The sequence below is a fragment of the Eumetopias jubatus genome, unplaced genomic scaffold, assembly GCF_037043125.1.
Source record: "Eumetopias jubatus isolate StellerSeaLion01/CBP00866 unplaced genomic scaffold, mEumJub1_p1.0 scaffold_2, whole genome shotgun sequence".
Lineage (NCBI taxonomy): Eukaryota > Metazoa > Chordata > Mammalia > Carnivora > Otariidae > Eumetopias > Eumetopias jubatus.
In genome coordinates, this window is record NW_028274808.1 from 79900360 (window position 1) to 79920848 (window position 20489).

Here is a 20489-nt window from a genome sequence, read left to right on the forward strand (position 1 = left end):
CCTCCTCTCCCATCTCTTCTCTACGTTGGCCTTGCTGGGCTTTGTTCGGTTCCTTTTATGTAACAGTCTTTCTGTTGTCTCTGAACCAAGAGCGTGCTATTTCTTCTTACCGCTTGGCCAACTGTCACTCATTGTTCAGAACTCAGCCTAAATGCGGTATCCCCAGGAAGGCCTTGAAGATGTCATATCATTTTATTTCATTTTATTTTTAAAATATGGAATGCTTCGTGAATTTGCATGTCATCCTTGTGTAGGGGTCATGCTAATCTTCTCTGTATCATTCCAATTTTAGTATATGTTCTGCCAAAGCGAGCACTTGAAGATGTCATTTTAAATATCCCCATATCAATCTGAATTTCTTTCTTAACACCTATTGTACTTGTATTTTCTTAATGTTCACATTTCCTTCTTGAATGTCAACTTTATGAGGCCAGGGGCTATGACTATCCAGTTCTCTATTGCTTAATGTTTGGCTTAGAGAACATTTCAATAAATGTCTGTTCAGTGGAAGAAAGAATTTAGGCAAAATTCACTTGGCTGATAAAATATCTGTGTAGGGGGCGCCTGGGTGGCTCAGTCGTTAAGCATCTGCCTTCGGCTCACGTCATGGTCCCCGGGTCCTGGGATCGAGCCCCGCATCGGGCTCCCTGCTCGGCGGGAAGCCTGCTTCTCCCTCTCCCATTCCCCCTGCTTGTGGTCCCTCTCTTGCTGTCTCTCTCTGTCAAATAAATAAATTAAATCTTTAAAAAAAAATGTGTGTTTTTTTTTTTTTGTTTTGTTTTTGCCTTAGTCTCTCCCTTTAAAACACGAATCCTATCCAAAAGGGTCTCCTCAAGGTGCTGAAACAAAATATTACTTTAATAGCAAAAATGACAAATTTGTTGGTGGTAAAAGGATTTACTTTTACAATTACCTTTCTTTTTTTGTCATTACAAAAGGAAGTATCTTCAGCTGGCATCAGCTGACTGACAAGCTCCCCAGTACTTTTTGTTTTTTTAACAGGGGGAGGGGCAGAGGGAGAGGAAGAGAGAGAATCTTAAGCAGGCTCCACACCCAGCACGGAGCCGAATGCAGGGCTTGATCTCACAAACCTGAGATCAGACCTGAGCTGAAATCAAGAGTTGGACGCTTAACTGACTGAGCCACTCAGGTACCCCACCCCCAGTACTTTAGAATATAATTCAGTTTACAAAATTGGATTGACAGACAACTTCTAGAGATCATCTTTATTGGATAGAGTCTACCTCTGCATAAGTAAAACTTGTAGTTTTAATTCACGTAATCTAAGCTCTATTTAAATAGAGCAGGCTTTTTGCTTCTAATGTATGTAGAAAGAGCACTCAGTTGATGGGTCAGTATGAAACCGGAGGTGCCCATCCTGGGAAATGTAGCCTTTTCAGAAACAGCAACACAATTCAGATGGCAGAGGGTTGCATCAGGATTCTGCTTGTGTATTTAAGGATAGAGTCTTTTGTGAATATGATCATGCTTGAAAATATATTAGGGTAAAGTCCCATCTTGTATTAGCAGGCATCAGATGGTCTAAATTTGTAAACAAATACTAAAAATCTGATACCATATCAGAATTGACTTATGGTACAGGTAAGAAACCTGAACAATGCTGTATTTAAGACAAGTTTCATTGATGAATATGTTTATAAAATGGAAGTCATCTCTGTGGTAGCTCAGTAATGCACAAAGATAGCTCCTTTGATATTTTGCAAAGGGCTGTGTACTGAATTTATTATGTCCTTGGCAGTGATAAAGATCACAGAGTTCATGTGGCAGGAAACCATTCATTCATTTAACAGATATTTATTGTGTGCCTACTATGTTCCAGGCACTTCTCCGGGCATATGAGATACCACAGGAGCAAAATATATCTTAGCAAGTTCCCTTCAAGAACAGATTTTGCCATGACAAAGGGCTTTGCAAAACCACATGGAGAGGAAATGGTTGACATCATTGGGAATTAGTGTTGGTCAGGCTGCAGGAAATTGTCAGCAGATTTCCCACGGTATTTTCTGAAGAATGAGGACCTTCCAGAGCGGAAGCAGTGTCATGCATTTCATCTAGATCCAGCTGTTACAGCAGTTTATTTGAAGACTTGAAGTGTTCTTTTTCTCCAAGGAAATTGAGATATCATTGAACTAAGTTAATTGAATTCAGGTCTCCCTCAGCCACAGGGTTTCCCCCTGGTAGAGCTGACCCCTCTTTCCTGTCCCTAGGGTCAGGGGAGACTTAACCAGACAGTGAGTTGTTGCTGGAAAGCAGAGAGCAATTAATCATGGACAAAGAAGACAAAGGCAATAGGGAGTCATAGAAATTGAGGACAACCCCCATTTCAATCTAGAGCTGATAAGATGAAGTACATTAGAAGGTAATTCCTAGAACAAAATGAAAGCCATCTTGAATGTCCAATCTAGATCAGAGGTTTGGAAGCGTGGGTGGGTATCTGAATCACCTGCGGTAAAATTAGAGATTCCTCACCCTAACCACAGCAACTTTGACACATACTGAAATTTGAGAACCACTCACCTGGATGTTAAAATCCGTTTGGTGATGAATTCTCCAGTACACTTCCCCAAAGATTTCCAGAGTCTTTGGGCAAGATACTGACACTCTGTGCTGCCTGAGATGGACTCCTCCTTTTATTTCTACAAAAACCCTGCATAATAAATAAATTTTAAAAATTGTGAAAATTACAATGTAAATTCTTGCTGGTTAGTAAGATTTAGTTAACTAAGGAAATTGTACATGATTATGGGTGCTGTGGTTCAATCTTAGATCAAGTATTCCTTTGATTAATTGGGAAACTATAAATATTTCCATTTGCGTTAGCCAGACACTACAGTTAGTGTCTGAGTTTGGACCACTATGTGACTAGAGATCTTTAAACCTTAAAAGAGCTTTTATTTACAATGCATGCCAAAAGTATATGGAATCAAGAAAATCACTTAACAGTGGGAAGATTGGAACTGTGTTAATGGGGTTGTTATTGCTATTTGGTAAAAGTCAGTGCTTTGGATGTCTTAAATCCAAAGAGAATCTTGTGGGTTTTGTTTTCTCTCCTTTGTTACTCAATTTAATGTATTTCTTAACTAAGAAACAAATACCTTTAACAATACTAGATTATAGGGGCGCCTGGGTGGCTCAGTCAGTTAAGTGTTTGCCTGCAGCTCAGGTCATGGTCCCAGGGTCCTGGGATCGAGCCCCGCATCGGGCTACCTGCTCAGCGGGGAACCTGCTTCTCCCTCTCCCACTCCCCCTGCTTGTGTTCCCTCTCTCACTGCCTCTCTCTCTGTCAAATAAATTAAAAAAATCTTTAAAAAAAAGAATGCTAGATTATATAGATCCTTGGTAGCCATGTCTGCAAAGATTTCTTCCAGAAAGATGGTGGGAACAATTTTTCCTTTGATTCTGCCTCCCAGCATTCAGAACTTGATGTGTGTATTTTCTCTTTTGCAGCACATCATTTCTTTTGCTAAAATTCTTTGAGTTTTTCTTTGCAAAAAGCCATGGAAATTTACCAGAGTAAATCATAGATCATTGCTGTAATTGACTCCAACAAACTGAAATTGCACAAGAAAATGAATGTACAAATTAAAAAAAATTGGCAGGTCTAGTAATTATTTTAAGTATTGTTTAGTCCCAAGGAGCAATGAGAAATAAGTTATGATTTGCGTTTTATATAGTATAAGAAAATGAGGCTTTGAAGTACTAACAGTTCAGAAACTCTCACAATCCCTGTCTAAAACAAAGATCTCTGTCTTCTGCAGTGTTTTCTCGAATTAGAAACCTATGTTTACCAGCTGCTGTAAATCACTTTTTCCTTTATTATAGCATTTGACACTATGATACCTTCAAGTGGGTGTTGCTTATCTTGGGAGGGGTGGGGAATGTTGAATGAATATGAGAGGGATTATAGCTATTTAACAACGGTTTGCAAAGGTTCCAGGGTTCTAGGGAGGGAGCAGGAAGTATTAATTTAAAAACAGTTTGCAAAGCGAAAAAGAAGACAGAAGAAAAAAGCATTTTATTTCCTAATCTGTTTGGATTACCTCTAAGGAGATGAGTAATGAATGAAATTTGGGGTTAGTACACAGGAAGGGCTCTTAAGAGGCAGTCTAGACTTTAGGCTATCTTTTTCTTTTACAAAACTCCTCCTGAATTTTTTTTTTTTAGAGAAAGTTCTCTGCCATATTCTTACACACTTTGAAGGAAAAGGAATTAAGAAACTCTAACAGTCTCATGTCTAATAAACTTCATCAAAATTGTTTTCTTTGAAATATGTTTTTTTTTAACTTCTCAGATTGCAATTTGTGTTTCATAGGATTTGTAGTCATTTTACATCTTGGATTTGTACAGTTTACTTTTCTGTGTGTTTTAAAAAAATTGGTCCAAGTCACTTTAAATTCTAAAATACTTTGCAAAGTCACTACCCTTTACTTTAAAATTTCAAGTTGTGTGTTAAGTTAGCCATATTTCTCTAAGCTTTCGACATAGGTATCACTCTGTTGTCATTGGTACATTTTAAACTACTATTGGGAAAGATTTTCTAATAATGTTAGGTCTTCCATATATCTTTCAGGGTAGTTATGAAAGTTTAAATGTAGGATTCACTTAAGATGGGTCTATCAAGGAAGGATGAATCCTCTGTATATCTCCTTAACTCCAGTGTTATATAAAAGAAGGAAAACAGTTTTAAAAAAAGAAATTTGTTTGGGATGCCTGGGTGGCTCATTTGTTAAGCGTCTGCCTTCAGTTCAGATCATGATCTCAGGGTCCTGGGATCAAGTCCTGGATCAGACTCCCTGCTCAGCGGGGAGCCTGTTTCTCCCTCTGCCTCTCCCGCTCCCCGCCCCCCCCCCGCTCCCTCTCTGTCTCTGTCTCTCTGACAAATAAATAAATAAATCTTAAATAAAAAAAAGAAATTTGTTTATGTAATTCCTGTGAATAATATACACGAATACATTGCAGACCCTGGTGAGCAATTACAAAAATTTCCTTACTGATCCCCTGAGCTTGAAAGCCAACTGCATTTCCTTTTCCTTAACAACTTCCACACTCCAGGGGATGGCTCTCACCTTACTGTCTTCCAAGCACTTTAGACAACAGAATTTGTCACCTGCACTTGGCCTTTTACCTCAAGCTACGTTGGAGGCTATTTTCTGCTGCTGTAGAAAATCAGATTGTCCTTGATGAGCATTTTTGCCTGGCTGTGGAATGGGTGGGACTTCTCCCAGAAATGAGTATTTATTCTAACTTAGTTACCAGGAGGCCCAGTTTCCTTGACTACCATGTCTCCATGGAGGCCGTGTGCAAGGCCTTTCCCTGGATTCCTTAGTTGCCTCTATTCCAAAGAGCTAGTTACCTAGTAGTTGGAAGGTTCTGGGCTGCTGCTTCTCTTTGTTCCTATCCCATTCCCACGGATTGCAATTTATCCCCTTGATGAAAGTTTTACATACTTACACACAAATAATAAACTTGTGTACCAGCTTACTACTTAAAAAAAGCTCCTCCATCGAGGAATGGCTCTATAAATTTTGGTGTGTGTGTTTGCTGAATAGTATGCAACCCATGAAAATCCAGAGTTTCTAGTAACTCAGAAAAATGGTTGTGTTAACCTAAGTGAGGAAAGCAGGATGCAAAATCATATGTACATTATGACCACAGCCATGTTACAAAAGAACTCTGCTGCCTTCTAAAAAGTTTATGCCTAGAGAAAGTCTGAAAGAAAATTTAGTAAAAGCAAATTCACCTCTTTTCATTAATTGTTTTCAAAATTTTTGTAATGGATGTATCACTCTAAAAGGTAAATAAAAATTCAGTATTTTCCCCTTTAAACAGAGCTTACTAATCATTATTAGATTCCCTTTTGCTTTTCCATAACTTGAAGGAGAAATTCCTCATTCTATAAGTGATGTAGATAGGTGTGAGAAGTAGAGAGGAAAAGGTATATAAATAAAAGTAATGTTTTAGTTCACCAAATTTCGTAAGAAGTGTATAGACTAATACTTATTTAATGAATATCTCAGTGATTGAAATGATTCAGTAGAAAGCTGCTTATAACTTCTTACTTTAAGTAATTTTACTTTCCAGTCTTGGTTCTGACAAGAGACGGTCTAGTTTCAAATAAAGCACTTTTTTTTTATTAGTTTCAGAGGTAGAATTCAATGATTCATCAGTTGCATATAATACCCAGTTCTCATTACATCACGTGCCCTCCTTAATGTCCATCACCCAGTTACACCCTGTCCCCCGCACCTCTCTCCCCTCTAGCAACCCTCAGTTTGTTTCCTATGATTAAGAGTCTCTTATGGTTTGCCTCCCTCTCAATTTTCATCTTATTTTTACTCCATTCCTCTATGTTCATCTGTCTTGTTTCTTGAATTCCACATATGAGTGAAATCATATGGTATTTGTCTTTCTCTGACTGACTTATTTCACTGACCATAATACCCTCTAGTTCCATCCACATCATTGCAAAAGATAAGATTTCATTATTTTTGATGGCTGGGTAATATTCCTGTGTGTGTTTGTGTGTGTGTGTGTGTGTGTGTGTGTGTGTGTGTGTGTACTTCATCTTCTTTATCCATTTATCTGTTGATGGACATCTGGGCTCTTTCCATAGTTTGGCTATTGTGGACATTGCTGCTATAAACATTGGGATGCATGTGCACCTCCGAATCACTATATTTGTATCCTTTGGATAAATACCTAGTAGTGTAACTGCTGGGTCATAGGGTAGCTCTATTTTTAACTTTATTCATGTAAATATAGAAAAATTGTTGAAGACTTTAATCTGATATGCTCTGTTTTATTTGTGATCATCAAATCTTAATCTAGGATAAATTCTCCAATTCAGAAATGTAGAAATTGAAACGCTGAGAGCAGAGGGATTTGCCACAGTGAGTGGCAGTGCTGAGCCTAGAATGCACATCTCCAGACTGCCATTGGAGTGCCTTTCCCAGCATGACTCTGTGTCTCCTAGAAGCCAAACAAAATTCAGAGTCTTCTTTGGTCTGGAACAATTTTAGTTTTGCATTGCTGTTTCATCTGACATGCAAAGTATCAGAGCCAACGAATATGAGAAGATCAGTTTTCCATATGTCTGCTCTTCCAAAACTAACATGCACTGGCAGTTGAAGCACCAGAACAATTCAGTGCTCAGTACTGGGGCAAGACCCTCTTTCTAACATGAATCACCTGAGCAGCATGCTTGCAGACAATGACCACATGCTGTTTGTACCAGGGAATGGGAAGTGAACTTGGGAAAGTTTATTTCCAAAAATGCAGATGTCTACAGACAGTTAATAAAGAGACCTTGTGGGAAATAATTCCCTCTCTAGCCTTTGTGCTTCTTTCCAATGTAGAGCTAAGGAAGGGGATGGGCACGTATTCTGGCTTCCATTTTTTTTGTGTGTGTGTTATAACACTGCTTTGGGTGCTGCCCTGTCTATTACTGCTTCAAAAAAACACAATTCCTAATGGAAAAACAATTATTTTGACTGGTTGGGAAGAAGTTTGCATTTTCTGTCTCTTTAGAAGATGGGGAATAAGAAGAGCATTTATTGAGGGAAACGTGACATGCCTCACATTGCTCTGTGTTTGGCAGTTTCTTGATAAAGCTATGCAGCCTTGGGATCTGTGCACTTGATGCCAAGATTATATCAGTAATTTCAAAGGTGTATATTTCTATGTTATCATTTTAAACAGGGCTCTCTGCATTTCTGCCCTTATGGAAGCTTCATAAATTAAAGTGGAGTGGGTTTTTTTTTTCATATCACCTTTAAGAACATTTGAAAACTTACAAAAACGCTTTTCAGATATGTTGTATTGTGTATTTCTTATAACACTCCTCTGGGAGTATGTATCATTATTTGTAGAGAAAAGATGCAGGAAAACTAAATTGCAGCTAAAAATTGGCAGTACAACGTGGTCTTCCCATGGCCTCTGATCTCAAATTCCTTGTCCTTTCCCTATCTCCTATGATTTATGGCCCCTCTGCTGGAGGGTCCCCATTCCATTTACAGCATAAAAATTCACTAAAACTTTTACACTTTGTGTAACAAAGCTCTTCTGAAATTGTACTTTATTGCTTGTGTGAGTCTGTATAATCTGCATCTTTCACTGTGAGGGAAGGAGTAATGGAGCAATAATAACTTTAGAAGTTTCTCCTGCGGTAATTTTTTTTGTGTAAGATTTGATTCATTTTGCTATGTTTAAGCCCTGCAAATATTTATAAAATGGTGGTTGAATAATGGCTTTTGTTAGAAATATCTGTTCATTCTGATTCAATTCATATTTTTTTTAATGTGTGGTAAGCACAGACTTAATAAGACAGAATAGAGGTATTTTAAACTTATTTTTTTTAATGTGTGGTAAGCACAGACTTAATAAGACAGAATAGTGGTATTTTAAACTTAGGTTTTCTGTTTCCTTGCTCAGGTAATTTTTTGGCCATCAGGAAGAAGGGCGCTATCATTTGTTTTCGTAGAACAGTCCATTGTTTCTGTTCTTGATAATGTACTTTAGACTATGATCTGAGTCGGTAATTGCTGGATACATGTGTGTGTGTATAAACATTTATTATATATATGTATATATATATATTTTCTCTCTAACTCTGTGAACCTGGCATAAATGAAAAATTATGATGCTACTTGTCTACCTTCTACCATACTGCTCTTCAATACCATTTTTCTTTTTGTACCCCTTTTCTCATTCAAAAAATCTTTATGGAGAATCAACTGTGAAACCTGGACATGGAAGAAAGAGTGACTTGCCCAAGATCTCATGGCTAATAAGTGGCATGGTCAGAACTTGAATAAAGCCTGTCTGGTTAAAAGCCACAGTCTTAACTGCTAAGAGTGATATGTGACATTATGACATGTGCTGTGTGTGTGTGTGTGTGTGTGTGTGTGTGAGGAAGGGAAGGAGGGAAGGAGAGAGGGAGAAGAGAGAGAGAGAGTGTGTTGAAAAGAACACATAAAACACAGTCTTCCCTCTCCTAGTCCTTTCAAAGGGCAACAAGTTAGGAGTCATGCAGTGTTGCCTAGACATATATAATGTCAAGAAAATAGGGCTTGGTAGCATTTCAGTGGGAGAACATGGATACATCTAAGTGAGATGAATCACTTTTAGTGAAAAAGAGACATTTTCTTAGTGACCTTTATTTTCTAACATTTCTTTTTAAGATTTTATTTATTTATTTGACAGAGAGAGAGACAGGAGAGAGGGAACACAAGCAGGGGGAGTGGGAGAGGGAGAAGCAGGCTTCCCGCGGAGCAGGGAGCCCCATGCGAGGCTCAATCCCAGGACCCTGGGATCATGACCTGAGCCGGAGGCAGATACTTAACGACTGAGCCACCCAGGCGCCCCTATTTTCTAACTTTTGACAAATTTTTAATCCTTAGTATTTCAAAAACTTGAAGCATACAGTGATTGAAAATGACTTCATAATTTTATGCTGGAAAAATATTGGGAACACAGAGGGATCTTTCCCCTCTGCAAAGATCTCAGTGCTAAGTGTTATGGAGAGAATATAATACAAAATGTGAACATACTCTGACTTATTTGCCCTACATCAGGGCAAAAGGAGGAAGACTGGCCCTAACTCAGTGTACCCCTTAATGTGATCTACAGATTGGTGCTGCTGACCCGACTGATTGTAAACCGCTTGTGACCAGACAGATACAAACATTGAGAGTGCTTAGAAACATTGGGGTAATTGGAAGAAATTTGAAAGTGTAATTTTATGCCTGTTGAATCTAGTGATAGAAACAATGGCATTTTCTGTGCCTTTTGTTTTTATTTTCTTGTTTTCTCTAATTCATTGAGGTATAATTGACAGATGAAATTGTATATATTTAAAGTGTACAACCTGATGATTTGATATATGTATATGTTGTGAAGTGATTACCACGATCAAGTTAATTAACATGTCCATCACCTCACACAGTTATCATTTTTTTTTTTTTAGTGAGAAACTTAAGATTTACTCTCTTAGCAAAGTATACAATATGGTATTATTTATTTATTTTTATTATATTTGTATTACTATTTTTAGAGAGGGAGAGAGAGAGTGTGGTGGGGAGGGGCAGACGGAGAGAGAGAATCCCAAACAGACTCCATGCCCGGCACAGAGCCCCATGGTGGGCTTGATTTCACAACCCTGAGATCATGACTGAAATCAAGAGTCTGGTGCTTAACTGACTGAGCCACCCAGGCACTCCATGAGATAGTATTATTAACTGTAACTGCTACACTGTACACTAGATTCCCCAGAATTTATTCATTTTATAACTGAAGCCTAGTACTCTTTGGCTAGCATCTCCATGTCTCCTCTACCCCTCAGCCCCTGGTAACCACTATTCTATTCTCTGTTTCTGTGAGGGTTTTTTGGTTTTTGTTTTTTTTAAGTTTTCATTTGTAAGTGAGATCATATAGTATTTGTCTTTTCTCTTGCTTATTTCACTTAGCATAATGTCTTCTAAGTTCATCCATGTTGTTGCAAATGGCAGGATTTCCTTCTTTCTCGTGGCTGAATAATATTCTATTATATATATTCGTATGTATGTGTATAGATATCAACATAGCATATACATATAATGCACATATATCACATTTATGTCTATCATATTTTCTTTATCCATTCATCTGCTAATGAATACTTGGCTATTTCCATATCTTGGCTATTTTGGATAGTGCTGCAGTGAACATGGATGTTTTTATTTACTTTTTCTGGTAATTCATCTCTTTTATTTTGCAAAAATGTCTGCTTATTTTGGATTGAAAATTTAAAAAAAGCAAACTAGTTTTCTACTTGAGAACACTACACTAAACCACAATCAAGTTTGTTATTGAACTGAAAATAATGTGTTTTAAAAACACACTGACTATAAAATACCAGATTAAAATATGTAAATTGCAGCATTAGATATTTTTCAAAACTTGGCCAACTAGGTGAATAAGATCCAAAGGATTCTGGGGTTTGCAACCACATGGAGGCAATTTTTGCTTAATTCTCATGAGAAATTTTGACAAAAACTTGGGAGAGGCCAAGCCTTACTAACTAGCCTACCAATTGAGTGTTTTCACAAAGATATCATGAGGATATCTTTGCTTAGTTTCTCACCCAAGGAACTGTTGTATAAATATCCATTTATTCATCCATTCATTTGTTCATTCATTCATTCATTCATTCAATGACTGTTGGGCACCTTGTAATGCCCAGCACCACTCTCTGTGTATTAGAATGTGCTAAGGGAATAATATGAGGGGTTGTCTGTATACATACAAACATTTTTAGAGAGGATTTAAATGTAACCTCTTTGAGTTCCTTGAGTGGCCCTTGAAGATCTCAGTCCGACTAAGCACATTTACAGAATGTTCTTAGCTGACTGAACTTCAACCATGCTTTTCCTATTCCCCTGGCCCCATTATCTGTCACCCCAGTTTTTTCAGCTTCTGCCTTAGGAATGGACCCAGAAGATAGCAAATGGGGCAGGACAATGGGAATCAAAGAAGAATGCAAAAGCTAAAGCTGAGCCACGGTAGCAGAAGCAACCTTCTCTGCAAAAGTTGTTGGCTTTGGCAAGTAGGTGTGGGAGGTGTGAGACCTCTGAGGACAAAGCAGCCTACGTGCAGACCAGGTCATTTTAACATAAAGTTAGCAACATATGTGTAACATAGAAATTAAACAGGACCTTATTGCTGAATCAGCCAGTTTGATTCTCCATCAGGCAGAGAAAGCAAGATCACAGTGCAATTCCTGCTAGAATCCCATTTGGTAAAATGTAACCTCTAACATTCTGCTGAGTGATCTTTTGGGAGCTCTAAAGACATAACATGCCTTTAGAAAATAACACAATCTTTCCCTTTCGTTTTGACTTCCTTTTATTTTATTTATCTTGATTTATCACTGATAGGTTTGTTGTTATCATAAAAGAGAAAGTTTCCATCATAGATGGCATTCATGATGCTAAGTTGTAAAATAGCATGTTCTACTGATGGATGTCCAGATAGCATTGAGTGGGGGAGGCTTAATCATTCAGTCTCTGTCAGCAGTTAGGCTGGATTCATAAACAAGAACACATGTGGAGACTGTGGTATTGACTAGAACAGCTAGGTACTTTTTAGCAAGGTTTACAAGGTCTTGATTTTTCTCCACGTGATGTGTATGGGAGAAGTTGGGGAGGTCAAGAGGAAATAAGCATAAGTCAAAGGGAGACTTGTAAAATAAACAGCAACATCTGGCAAATGACTTCCTCCCATGCACATAGGAAAGACTCTTATTCGGGGCAGTGACTGAGAAATGTTTTTCTTGGCAACATGTTAGCTTAATGTCCATCCGATTTAGGAATGAGGTTTGCTTAGGGTTGTAATACTTCTCTTGCCAATGGTGTGGACTCTAAGGCTTGATGCTCATAATAGCAGCCATCCATTTGGCCATTCTTAAGAATCATTAGGTTTACTCTGAAGTGTTTTCAAAAGATATTTAAACATCAAAGCCTCATAATTCTTCCTTATCTAAACTTTTATTTATATCTTCTTAGTGCACTACATTATTTACACTGGAGGGGTCTGGTGCTGCATTTCTCTTTGCTCAATTAACAAAAAGAACATTAAATTCTAACGATTCCATATATCACCTCAGACATACCAATACGTACAATCCCTTTGTAATTTCTTGATGTGTAACTATTCACATTAAATGATCAAGAATAAATTTAATATGCAATAATTTGATATTTTATATCTCAGCACTGGCTTTACAAAGGGTGCTTTCAAGGCCTTTTCTTACCAAAATAGACAGATTTTTATTGCTTTTGCAGACTAAAAAAAATAAAAAGTAAAACATGCATATATTAGGAAAATAAAACAGAAGCTTATAGAATAAAAAACTTTGAGATCTTTCATCTAGATCATATCAAATACAATTCCATGTTGAGTTTGTGCAAACTCAGATATGAAGTATTAAAATTTATTATTTTCCTGTGGTATTCACTATCTTTAGGTTAATATAAAGATAGGACAACTTTATAATTCAGTTATGGGACTTGTGTAGTTTGCTTCTCCATGCCGTGGTGACTGAGAGGTGTTTTCTCAGTTCTGGGGAAGGGCGCATTCCTCTGAGGGGCTCAGTGGGATAGAATGTCCACCAAATTCCACATCTCGTTGCTCTTCCCTTCCTCCCATTTCTGTCACTGCCATTTATGAAAAGCAGATGGAAACAATGTGATTTACACATAGAATAATTCTATTTAATGTTATGGGAAATGTAGATGTCTTAGTTTTGGGGGTGTTATGACGATGTTGTTTTTTTAGGTGCAAGTCTTTCACATAGTGAAACCATCTGCTCTTCTGAAGCCATGTAATTCTTAACGCAGGACTCTTTGACAGGCTCGTGGACTTCAGGTGGGAATCTATCCATGACCTACAAGGGGGAGAGAAAAGTCCTGGGATTTCCAGTGGTGGAATTTATCAGGGTAGCCGTTATCTGAATAGCAGGCCTACCGGGAACTAAGTAGGATTGCTCAGCAATCCTACATGAGTGAGAAAAACTGTCAGCGTCATACATGTAAGTTAGCCATCCCCACCCACTGTTAGAAAAAACAGTGTAAAGAGTATAATTTACCTTCTTTTTAAAAAAATATTTTATTTATTTATTTGAGAGAGAGAGAGAGAGCACGAGTGGGGGTGGGAGGGGCAGAGGGAGAAGCTGGCTCTGAACAGGGAACCGATGCGGGGCTCGATCCCAGGACCCTGAGATCATGACCTGAGCCGAAGGCAGATGCTTAACCAACTGAGCCACCCAGGTGCCCATTTTTATAAATTTTTTAAATGAATTTCTTTCTTCTTCTTTTTTTTTTCTTTAATTAGAGAGAGAAAGCAGAAGCGGGAGGAGAGGAGGGTAAGAAGGAGAAGCAGACTCCCTGCCGATGCAGGGCTCGATCCCAGGACGCTGGGATCATGACCTGAGCCAAAGGCGGACACTTAACTGACTGAGCCACCCAGGTGCCCTATAATTTACCTTCTTGAAGAGACTAGGGTGGAATTTAGAGGAGGGAGAGACTATCTCTACCTGGTGACATTTGACACAAGGAGTAGCTTTTGAGTGAGTGAGTGAGGGGTTGGTGGAGGAATTTAGAAGAGCATCCCATGAAGAGGAAATCACATTCAGTGGTCACTTATTTTTTTAAATGACAGGAGGCCCTGTGCTCCTGAGTATCTCCCTCCGGAATTCCAGACCCATGTGGTCGACAGGCCACTGCGGTCCTTCCTGGGGTATATCACAAGTAACGTATATTGGTTATGGCACATGAGAACAGAAATAGACTTGAGTAAAGTTTTTATAGGGATCCAGGGCTCATTAACCTGAAGGGGGAGGAATGCAGCTATAAGAAGGCAAGGGAAGCAAGGTTTGGTTGGTGGTCTGGGTCTTTTTGGCTTGCCTCTGCTCCTTACTTACACTGGTAGATTGACTTTCTCTGCGCTGCTGTGAAGGGGGCAGGCAGTTTATGGCTTCCCCATTGCTCATGGGTTTACATATACCAGCTACGTGAAGAGATTGAGTAAATTCTCTCTTGGACTTTATTCCTCCTAACAAAGGCTAGCAAAGAGTCAAAATAGTCTACATCATTATCTCAACCACTAACCTATAACACGGAACAAAGTCATCAGCGAAAAAATATGTAGATGGTAGGTCAAATTTTGGGGCCATTGACAAAGAGGTAGGAGGAAGTTGCATTTTGTCTGAAAGATCAGCATGTACTCTGGGCAGTGGTTTAATTCTTGCCTAATGAATATAGGTGAGCAGCCTGGGGGTGTGGCTTCCTGTGACATGACGTGTTCTAGGAAGGTTAGCTGCAGGGGAATAGGGAATGCACCCTGGGGGCAGGATTGGCAAATGTAAGATTGTTTCCTAGTTCTAGAAGATATGCATTCTGGCCCTTTTGCTAAGCCACAGGTAGAAAGGACAAGGCAGACAATTAGGCACCATAGAGATTGTGCAAAATGAGGACTTAGTTTTAGCAAATGGCTGTCAAAGTGAACTAAAGTATGATGTTTAAGGAATGATGGGTCCCAGATCCTGAGACATAACTCACCCCACAAGCTCATGTGAAGAGAAGAGGGCTTGGGGATCTGGGAACAAGAGTGGGGTGGGGGTGTTTGGGAGGGTGGGAGAGGGGTCAGTGTGGGGGGATCTGAGGAGTGTCCTGTAAATGGATAATAAAGGCTTCTGACTTTATTCACAAGAGCATTTCTTGGTGAGCTGAGAAAAATATGGGAGATTTTTGTATTTCTATGCTTCACTAGTCAAGATCAAGGGAGACACAATCTGAAAAGTTACTTCCGTATCAATTTACACATAACTTGTCAAAAACACAAACAGTGAGTTGACTCTTACCTTGTCATTGACATACATAATAACCCAGAGACAGTTTCTTCTACATAAAATGCAAAACTGCAACCAGAAAACTGATAATCATCAGTAAATGGTAGAGAGAAAAAGCCTTATTTCAGTGGAGAATTCCCAAATTGATATTTTCACTTTTGAAAAAACTACGACCAAAGACACCTGTTTTGAGTAACTGTTTCCCCTTCCCTCCCTTGTGCCCACAGTTTGATTTTTTTCTTTTTCTGAAGGAGATGGTAATGAACAGACATGTTGAAATGGAATCTGTATGTTTACATTTCCTATTTCTTTAACAGTTTCCTCTGTTATTTCTTTCTTGGACTCCATATTCCTTGTTAATGCTGAATACCAGAATATCTGCCTTTCCTCTAAGCCTTGAAGGCTCCCAGTTAGATCCCATAACCTTCATGAAGCCTTTTTTTAGCTATTCTACCTTCCATCAGAATTTTCCAGAATGCTTTTTTTTTTCTTCATAGTCATTACTACACATCTTAGTACTTGGTTTTATGTATTTTATGTAAGCCGTTCTTCTTCCCCCCCTGAGACTGTCAGATTCCAAATCTTTGTTCTATGCTGATCTCTGTCTTTTAATGGAGAATGTCTACTTTTCTCTTGTCTCAGATGAATGTCCCACTTCCCCTTGAATCTTGCATTAGTGTTCCAGAACCCAGTTCCCTATACTTGAGTCCCTTCCAGAAGAGCCCATAGGGCCTAACAGTGCATTTCTAATGCCAGTCTCATGGAATCTTGCCCAAATTTACATAATATATTTTTTTCACCTTCCTGCCCCTTCTCAGTCTCTTTACCACTCATTCCACCTATTTGAACATGTGACTTTTTAGAGCCTGAGTTAGGAGAAAGTCACCCTCCTTCCTGCTCTTTCACTCTCTCACCACCACACTTACAACACTCTGACACCAGATGTGTGGGGGTTTTCTCACACCAAGCAGTTCCCTCTAACATCAGTTGGGTGTCCTAAAATTTAACTCAATTCTGACACTGTCTACCTGGAGAAGGCATCAGTTCCCACAGGTTAAGGGCTCAGTCCTGCAAGAATGCCCCCCACTTCACACTCTGATCACAAGTACTAGGTTCCTAGGTTACCCACAACTTTTGTCCAGCTTGGCTCTGTATCAGAGGTTCCCATGACCTCCTCCCCCTCGGATTCGATTGTTTGCTAGAACAGCTTGCAGAACTCAGGGAAACACTTACTTATACTTACCAGTTTATTATATAATAATAGATATGATAAAAGATACAGATCAACAGCCAGATGAAGAGATATGTAGGGCAAGATGTGTGGGAAGGGGCACGGAGCTTCCATGACTTCTCTGGGTATGCCACTTTCCCAACACCCAGAAGCTCTATGAACCTTGTCCTTTTGGGATTTTTATGAAGGCTTCATCACATAAGCTTGATCGAGCCTTAACTCCATTTCCAGTCCTTGTTCCCTCTGGAGAATGGGTGGTAGGGCCAGAAGTTCTGAGCTTCTAATCATGGGTTGGTTTTTCTGGTGACCAGTCTCCACCCAGGAGCCCACCAAAAGTCAGTTCACTAGAACAAAAGATACCGACTATCACCCAGGAAACTTCAAGGAATTTAGGAACTCTGTGTCAGGGACTGGGGTCAAAGACCAAATATGAGAACAAAAGGTACTTCTAGTGTTCTTAACACTTGGGAAATTACATGGGTTTTAGGAGCCCGGTGCCAGGAACCAGGGGCTAATACACATATTTTCTCTTTCGCAGAACTCAGATTATCCCCCCAAGGCAAGTTTTCTAGACTCTTGACTATAGTCCTCCTTGATCTGATGCTTCGTGCCACCTATATTTTGTCTTTTAATGATCTTTTAATATTTTCCCCTATATTGTTGCTATTTGGGTCTATGCCTCTTCTCTGCTACAATATTTAATCTCCTATTTATGGCCACTATGTGAGAAAAACACTGTTTTTTCTCCATTTTACAAATGCCAGAACAGAAGCTTTAATAAATGGCATCATGCCCGGTGCCAACCCCCTCATAGATGGTAGAGAAATGATTCAAATCTAGGTCCTCTTTCCCCTGTGTCACAGAGAAAGGGATCAGAGAAGCTCCACAGGTCAGACATGGTTCTCCTCACTGAGAAAATGCAGCTGTGGAGAAGCCTTTCTTGCTGTGTGGATAATCCTCATAGTTGATAGATACTTAAGAGTGGCCTTGACAGTGATGTTCAGCTTTTTAAAGTAATGGATTTCATTGTGTTACTAAGATGAAAATATAATTCTAGTTAACATTTGGATACTTCTGGGAACTTAGCTTTCTGAATGTGTAATTTTGGAAGGAAACTGATCTGAAATAGGGATCTCAGCTTGCTTTATTTACGTTCTTTCCTATTGGTTATTTGAAGGGACATAAACTACCTGAATTTCAGATTGTCCCCAGGAGAATATTTGTCATAAAAATGTTGTGGGAAAAGGTCACTATGACTTAGAGAACCCACATTTTGGGCGGGGGAGAGTATTTAGAGCTAATTTCCTAAGGAATTATTGTTTCCCATTGAAAGGAAAGTTCAAAAGTGTCTCATTATTTTTCATTTAATCTTACCCAGAATGTCCAATATCCAGTTCCCTGTCATCTGCAGTTATCACAGTATGTCATTTTAATTTAAGGGGGAGGATATATACATAGTATATGCAAATGATCTCTCTATAGCATCATTGTGGCTCTATATGCACTTAGGAAATTTGTTTTAGTTGTTAAATCTTTGACTAATCAGTATGTCTGTGTTCAAAACACAAAACTGCAAACTTATGCTACAGGGTGATAAAAGGGGCATCCTGAATTTGGGTTTGTTGAGGGGAATTAAAATTAGATTTGTCAAGGGGGAATTTATAGATTTCATAACATGCTGAAGATTATCATGTAGTAAGAATTGAACATGACTGTAAGACAATCGAAATGATAATTTATGTTTAAGTATAGAGTTAATATTAAAACAGACATAAATATAGAAGATATTGTATATTTACAATCTCTTTCAGCTCTAAAAATGTCAGTAACAATAACTGATATTTGTGCAAAGAAGATGGAGAAGGAATAGCCAGAGAGAGAGAAGGAAAACCAGAAGAGTGAACATCAATAGAGCCAAGGGGAAAGGGTGTTTTAAGGAGAAGAATTTCCTAGCAGTCTTGAATATAATGTACAATATAATGTAGCAAAGAACTCTGAGAACTGTAAGACATCAAAGTACTTAATGAGTATAGTTGCATTGGAGTGTTAAGGGACAAAGTCACATCAGATGGACTGAGGAATGTGTAAGTGGCAAATGATGGAATCAATGAGTAAGAAATATTTTGAGAATGTTTTTGTAAAGAATAAAAGATATCTTGAAAGGAGTCTAGAGAACATGTAGATTAATGAAAGTTTATTTATTAGTTTTAATTTTTGTTTTTTTACTTATTTTTTTTTGTTTTTGTTTTAAAGTGCTTCTTTTTTAATGAAACAAATCCAAAAGTTGTACAATCAGGCTCAAGTTGTGCAGTTCACAAGCATGGAGAAAACAAACAAACAAAACGACAGAGTTCAAGAGAATCGGAGCTAACCCAGGACGAGGCTGGACTTGCCACCAGGGGGGTTTCTTCAGGATGGCACCGGGGCTGGAGCCACTGGGCTGGGCACAGGGGCAGCGGGCACGGGCTTCTCCTCACTCTGCCCCAGGCTGGCCTGCAAGTCTGTGTCCACGTTTTCATGAATGTCACCTTCTCCCTTCAGATCTAAGAAGTCTCCAGCATTTGCTTCAGTAGAGTTCCTTCTCTGGGGTCCAGATGACTCAGAATCTTCTCTGCCACCACTAGAGTTGGCACCTGCTGACTTGGCCCATGAAGGAGGATTTTCCTCAGGTGTCCCAAAGATGCTAGACGCCATTTTGTGTCTCCTCACAGGCTGTTCTGCTGGTTCATCAAAGCCTAATGAAAAATTGGATCCACCGCCTGGAGGCCCCAAAACCCGGGAGCTATTCCTGCTGTTGGGATCGACTCCCTTGAAGGTGGTGGTGGTGGTCATGGTGCCGAAGAGCGAGGTAGGCTGGAGCGGGAGCAGAGTGCTGAAAGGGTCAGGTCCGAGGGGCGCACAGGTGCTCCCCACCCGACTGCCAGCGACTGCTGCAGGAGCCTCTGCCCTATTTACTTATTTTTTTAAGATTTTATTTTTATTTACTTGAGAGAGCGGGGGTTGGCACTGGGCATGACACCATTTATTAAAGCTTCTGTTCTGGCATTGTAAAACGGAGACAACAGTGTTTTTCTCACATAGTGGCCATAAATAGGAGTATGCATGAGCAGGGGGAGGGGCAGACAGAGAGGGAGAAGCAGACTCTGGGCTGATCATGGACCCTGATATGGGGCTCCATCCCAAACCCTGAGATCATGACCTGAGCCAAAGTCAGCCACTTAGCCAACTGAGGCACCCAGGCACCCCTAATTTTTATTTTTTAATTGAAGTATAGTTGACAAGTTTTGTTTATTTTTTAATGGAAAAGACTTGAAATATTTAAAAGCCAATGTCAAGGATCCATTTGTTGGGGGGAGTTGAATATTAAGGAGAGAAAAAGATAATCCATGGTTCCTGAGGTGCCTGAGTGGGTGAATGAGGAGAGCATTGAAAGCAAAGTGAAAGCTTTGGCCTTATGGAATGCCAAAGTCAACTTCTTCACTGTCTGAGGAAGGAAGGGTAAGAATAGTTGCAGGGAGATTTGTATACTGGTACTGCGTAGCTAGGGAATCGGCAATAATGTAACTGGAACGTGTAGACCACAGAATCTAAACCTGAAAAGCAGACAGTTTAGAAAGATCAATGAAGTTGTGGAAGAACGGTCACAGCAAGCAAACTAGATGAAAAAGAGGTTATGACCAGAGTGGGGTGTCAAACTAGTGCTTTTGGGACCAGAGCAATTCTGGATGATGACAAGGTTGCAGGTATTGGAAAGTGGCCAAGATGCCATTGTCCGTATGGCTTTTGAGGTCCTCCACGGAGATGAGAATGGTGGCAAAGCCTGGTGGATGAAAGTGAATGGATGAAAGAGCTGAA

General features: G+C 39.3%; 1 non-coding gene and 1 pseudogene across 1 annotated transcript; both read right to left on the minus strand.

Moving 5' to 3' along the window:
* Window positions 1-209: 209 nt before the first annotated feature.
* Window positions 210-316, minus strand: LOC114225601 (U6 spliceosomal RNA). The gene has a single exon (XR_003612603.1). It is a non-coding gene; the product is annotated as a U6 spliceosomal RNA (small nuclear RNA).
* Window positions 317-18897: 18581 nt separating this feature from the next.
* LOC114225578 (jupiter microtubule associated homolog 1 pseudogene) lies at window positions 18898-19541 on the minus strand (annotated as a pseudogene).
* Between the last annotated feature and the right edge of the window lie 948 nt (window positions 19542-20489).